Source organism: Pleurodeles waltl, chromosome 1_1, assembly GCF_031143425.1.
Source record: "Pleurodeles waltl isolate 20211129_DDA chromosome 1_1, aPleWal1.hap1.20221129, whole genome shotgun sequence".
NCBI lineage: Eukaryota > Metazoa > Chordata > Amphibia > Caudata > Salamandridae > Pleurodeles > Pleurodeles waltl.
Window position 1 is genome coordinate 673,245,520 of NC_090436.1, and position 6,000 is coordinate 673,251,519.

Sequence of the window (6,000 nt, forward strand, 5' to 3'; positions counted from 1 at the left end):
ATATGGTTTTTTAGAAGTGTTAAGGTATATTTTTGTGGAGCAAGTATTTTTAGGGATTTGTTGACTATTTTAGGGTTTGGTCGGTGGAGTGTTTGGTGTTCAGATACTGATAGGGAACTTTTGGTTATATCAGAGTGCTACATGGTTAGTGTGTTTCATTTGGTAATAATTTTGGGGTTCAGATGATACCTTGAGGTTTGTGGGCTATATTAGTGTAAGAGGGTTTATCTTTCCTCAATGCTGTTAGCACGAGAGTTATGAAAGCAAAATAGCCCCCTAGAATATAACCATTTCTCCTATGTTTGTAGGACTGAAGTCAGAGGTTACACTAGTAAGTGAGACCCTGTGGACTATTGACCTTTGCCAATGCTTTTAGGAATGGAGTTTGAATAGTAGAACAAACACCAATGGAATGTTGGCGTTCCCCAACAATTATAGAAATGGAGAAAGGAAAGTCAATTAGACTTCCGTGGATTATTGATATTACCCAAAGTTGCTAGCACTGGAGTTAGAATAGTAAATCAGCTGCATAAGATTAATTACCCTTTCTCAAATTTAGCAAGGACTGGAGTTAGAATAATAAGTCTCTCAAACCACCCCCCATAGACTATAGCATCATAGACTATTCCCTGTTTTCTTGAATTGGAGTTACAATGGAAATTAGCCCCATTAGACTACTGCAAATTCCATAGTGTATGTGATGTTCAGGAAACATTGTCAGGGGCAGCTCCTCCATAAGGGCAGAGCAGTGTCATACCCAAGCCAGCAGCGGCAGCTGCAAACCTTTTCCACAAAAAAGATAATAAATTTGACCTATTATTGTTTTTGGGGAAAAAAAAAAAATTCGTATGAACTTTTATTTATGTGTGTATAAATATATTTTTTAAATGGTGCCTGCCACAAATACACCATGGTCAGGCACTTTCCCTGCAAAAGCCTTGTTCACACATCTGCAGCAGCGCAGGCCATGATCACTGACCCAGCACAGCCTGTCCCCAGATCACCCACCTGCTGTAGTACACAAGACTCTATTATCTGCTTCACTTGCTTGGTACTCAATAATGGAAGGACTACTGCAATTAATGTCATCAGGCTGCATGATTTATTTCTCTAAGGTCGATCACACATGAGTAGTAGCATAGTGGCCAGTATTTGAAACCCTAGAACCAAAGCACTGAACTAGGGTTTTCTAAAATAGGATGACGATGATGATGATTATTATTATGATTATTATTATTATTATTGGGAAATGGTGGAACCTACACATTTCATTTCCAGGCTAAGAGTGAATGTCTGATGATGTGTATAATGTACTCAAATATGTCTAACTTTCTTGAAGGATATTCAATGATTGTCAGATGAGCTTTGGACAGAACATTTTATTTTGTCTGACTGAAGAAGGCATGTTGACCAACCCTGGTAATTAAGCTCCCAGCCACTCATGCCCTCCAGCTTTTCCAATAACCCTTGAATTTATGCATTATCCTTCTTCAATTTGTTCATCCAATTGACCATGAGTTGAAAGACAAAGCCAAAGGAGGACACAGGTAAATAGGATGAAGAGTAATAGGATTTAAATAAAGGATCACACAATTAACACTTACCCTAATGAAAGCAGACATTTTGCAGTTGTTCTGCTATAACAAAAAAATATTCATATATTTATTACTGTTTTTGTTGAATGAATCAAAGTGCATAGAATACTTTATGAATGATTCACTACAAAGGAGGAATGAGGGGAAGCTTGTTTTCAACAGAACCAAAGGGTCTCCTCTCTTCTTAAGTTCATCACAAGACACAATCACAAGAAAGGATAGGACACAGCTTACTACCCATGATTCGGTTTCTTCACCGAAAAAGTATTCTTCCTTCTATACATACAAGACATTGCAAGCAGAATTTGACCAACTGATCTTAGGTTAAAGCGTTCTCATGTGAACATTAAGGGCCTGATGTAGGTAGCCTTTTGCGCCTCGCAAACAGCGAAAAATGTCGTTTGCGAGGCGCAAAAGGCCTCACGCGATGCAGAAACACATTTTGCGAGTCAGTACCGACTCGCAAAATATGTTTCCGACTCGCAAATAGGAAGGGGTGTTCCCTTCCTATTTGCGATTCGCACCGCGATGTAGAGTTGATTTGTGACCGCGAAAGCGGTCGCAAGTCAACTCGCAGTTACCATCCACTTGAAGTGGATGGTAACTCATTCGCAAACAGGAAGGGGTCCCCATGGGACCCCGTCCCCTTTGTGAATGCTCACAAAATTATTATTTCAGAGCAGGCAGTGGTCCTATGGACCACTGCCTACTCTGAAAAAAAACGAAACAAAAAGGTTTCAGTATTTTTTCTATTTGCAGCTCGTTTTCCTTTAAGGAAAACGGGCTGCAAAGAGAAAAAAAAAACTGCTTTATTTAAAAGCAGTCACGGACATGGTGGTCTGCTGTCTCCAGCAGGCCACCATCCCCGTGAGTGCCTAGACTCGCTATGGGGTCGCAAACTGCGACCCACCTCATAAATATTTATGAGGTGGGTCTTTGCGACCCCATAGCGAGTCACAGAAGGTGTCTGAGACACCTTTCTGCATCGCGAATTGCGAGTTGCAATTTGCGAGTCGCTATGACTCGCAAATTGCAAGTCGCAATTTGTGACTTACCTACATCTGGCCCTTAATTAGTTGTGAAATTCTTAAGGAAGCTGATGACTTCAATACCATTTACAAGCACAAAACAAGGAACATTTGTCACATTAATGTTGTTTAATGCTGCAGGGATATTGATGCCATTGTACAGTGCACCAAAGTCCAGCTTTAGCGATTAAGGCTCCAGTGCCTTTTTTTGTTACAGCATGTTCTACCTTGCATATCAATCTGTCAATCCTCTGAACATGCATCATTATTTGCCTACTTAAAGCAACAACATATGTTACAAATTTTAGGATTTTACCTACAATAAAATGCACCAAGGCATAGATTGACTGTAACGTAGTTCAGCTTTTAGCATGTGTCCATGTATTTATGTCAGATGTACTTACTCCTCTCAGATCATTTCAGGGCCTCTTGTAGCTCTGGGATAGCGTGGTAAAACATTTTTGGGACTGCATTTCTTGAGATAGATGGTGACTTGGGATCTTCCATTAGGAGACAAAATATGACAGAAGATCCTAAAATGTAGGAGTTTACCAGTCATTTTCAGAACTGTGTGTGCAATCTATATTAACATACCCAGTCTACCATTCAAATATGCCAAGTAATCCTTGTAAAATGAGATTATTATTTAATCCTTTTGCGCAGATTGTTTTGTGGTAGCTGGCATGTGCAGCTGCTCATCTTTGTGAACACTCAAACCAAAGCACAATGTGTACAGATGTTAACTAGCTGTCACAGGCACATAATTCACACATGGTATACTGTTTGAAGCTGGTTATCAAGTACTCCTCATACTTGTCACCACTATTGTACCTACATTCGTACACTGTCTGACTGTTGGCATACCTACATCTGTTGGTACATAAATTGACCTCACTGAGATTTGACTTGCCTCATTTACCTTATTTATGAGTCTCAATTACCTGGTTTATCTGAATTACATTTCCTTCTGCTTATACATGAAAAGTATTTATGCAACAAACAACAAAGTTCAATGTTTTTGTGTGCAGTTTACAGTACTTCCCCACCAGGTATTTAACATGTATGAGATGTGATCATGTGACTAAAATAAGGTATAGACCCTCACTCATTTGGCATATAGAATATTTGGTTTGTCCAAACTGACTTTTTCTTTTTCTGATGGTCCCAAAGTAATAATCATTCCGCTGTTCATTGGTGAAAGCTGTTGAAATTAGTGGTGAGCAATTTCTCTGGCTCCGTTTGGAGGCTTCTGGCAGCTGCATGAGAGGGCAATTCTGCAATTATTCAATTTTCAAACAATAGCTCATGGTTTGTGTTTACATTTAGACTGCTTTCTTTTGACATTAAATGAAGTTGAAGTTGATTGAACGATGTACAGTCATTTAAAACCATTACACAAACAATAAAACACAATGTTAAAACGCATAGTCCACAGTAGCTCACAGTGTAAAAGTACAAAGATGGGTGTTAAGGTTTATCCCAGGTTTGCTGCTTTCGGGACTGGAACAGGCTGAAGTGTTGAAAAGGAACACCTTAATTTCTATGATCAAAGTACGAAGAGCAGTGAAGCAGAGAAGACCTAGTAACATCTGTACCTTTATTGTGTACTCTGAAACAAATAAGGCGGGATTACTGAAATATAGAAATAAAAATGCAACAATTCATAAAACCCTTTACAATTATATTAAAATAAACTAATTTAGAGCTTGCAGGGTCTAGTTAGGCCTGAAACCTAGAAGAGGATAGGAACCCTTAAAGTCCTCCAAATATATTACTTCAAAGCCCTGTAGCCTTCCCCAGTCTCTCTCACACTAAGTTACAGGTCTAGATATGAGATGTCAAGGCAAGCTGGAATGGCTTTCCCGCCATCTTCTGCTTAGTCTTCAGGGGCCCATGTGAAATAGATAACTCCTGACTATCCATTAATACCATTGTCAACAGAGCACAGTTAGCTAATTGTGCATCAGTGTTCTATACTCATAATTGCTCCCACTTTGTCTAGAAATTTCCCCAGTTTTCAGCTGAGCTGTATATCCTCCCTACTGAACCCCGCCATGATCGTTGGTCTGCTCCTGCGTTGCCCCCTTAGGAGCCACGCTAGCCAAAGGAGAGTCTTGTGGTCTGCTGCTGGACCATTACAAAAACATATCTGGTGGATCCGTTTTTCCAGGGCTAGCCCACAGAGTTTGAAAACACCTGACATTTTACCTTGTTTCCACTGGGGAAGATGCTCGTGCATCGGAAGACATCCCATACAATACTTCAAGAAGGATGATTTAGTCCGAGGTCTAACCCCTGTACCCAGATAGGACTGCGGAGCAAATCTGTCATATGATAAAAAAAAACAAGCCAGGCATGGCTTCTCTTAGTTAGGCTTTCTTTGTTCATAATCAGTTGTGAGTAGATTTTAACGCTATCCTTAGTTATCCGCTTGGCTAGCTGATACGAGCTAAGATGGCCCCTTTGATTTTTTTAGGTCCAGTGCCATCAGGGAGGACTGAAGGTAAAGCCGGGCTGGAGAGCTGGTCTGCACATTGATTTCCCCCCAAAGAAGGAAGCTTAGTGTGCCTTGACTTGCTGCCTTAAGTTTGTAGAACAGGTTAATAAATGCCCCATTTTTTGCATGTGACTGTCTGGCCAGGCCAAATTCGAGGTGAACCTGGGCTGGCGATGTATAATTTGGTAGACAGAACAGTGCTTTGAAGAGCTTGGTAATCATTTTATCCAACTGTAACCCATCTGTACCTCTCACCGGTTCACTTCTATATGTTACTGTGGGAACTAGCATGGCTTGAATGACTTTCAATAGTGTTTTTAATACGTTTAAAAGCAGAGGTTAGACAAAGGGATTTCTGGCTGAGATTCCCTAGGTTGGGTTTAAAGGAGCCATTACAATGAAGAAGGACACCCAGATATTTGTATTTTGCTGTTTTTCTGTCGCCCAGGAGCCACTGATGCCGGCATTGTGTAGTTGTTCTAAAAGACATTGGGTCTCTTTAATACTTAAGCGGTGCTTTTCCACGACCGCCGAAGTCACTGCAGGTAAAAGACCACCAGTGCTGGTAGTCTTTTGTCTGCCATATTAGGAGTCCTTGGAGGACTTCCACCCATTTAAGTTGTTGTCTGCAGCCCAGGCTTCTAGCTCTTCCAGGAGACTCCCTGCAAAAAACTTGGACTCAACATCTAAAAGCACAATTAGCCAGTAGTTTGCTAAATCACTGGCTGGGCTTCCTTTGAAAATAGGGGAGATTATTGAACCTCTCCATGAGTATGGAATGTCATTGGTGGCAATTGTGCTGATGTAAAGTAATGACAGATGTTTTGCCTAAAAATCCGGATCCTCTTTAAATTGTGCAGCGGGGATACCATTGGGGCCT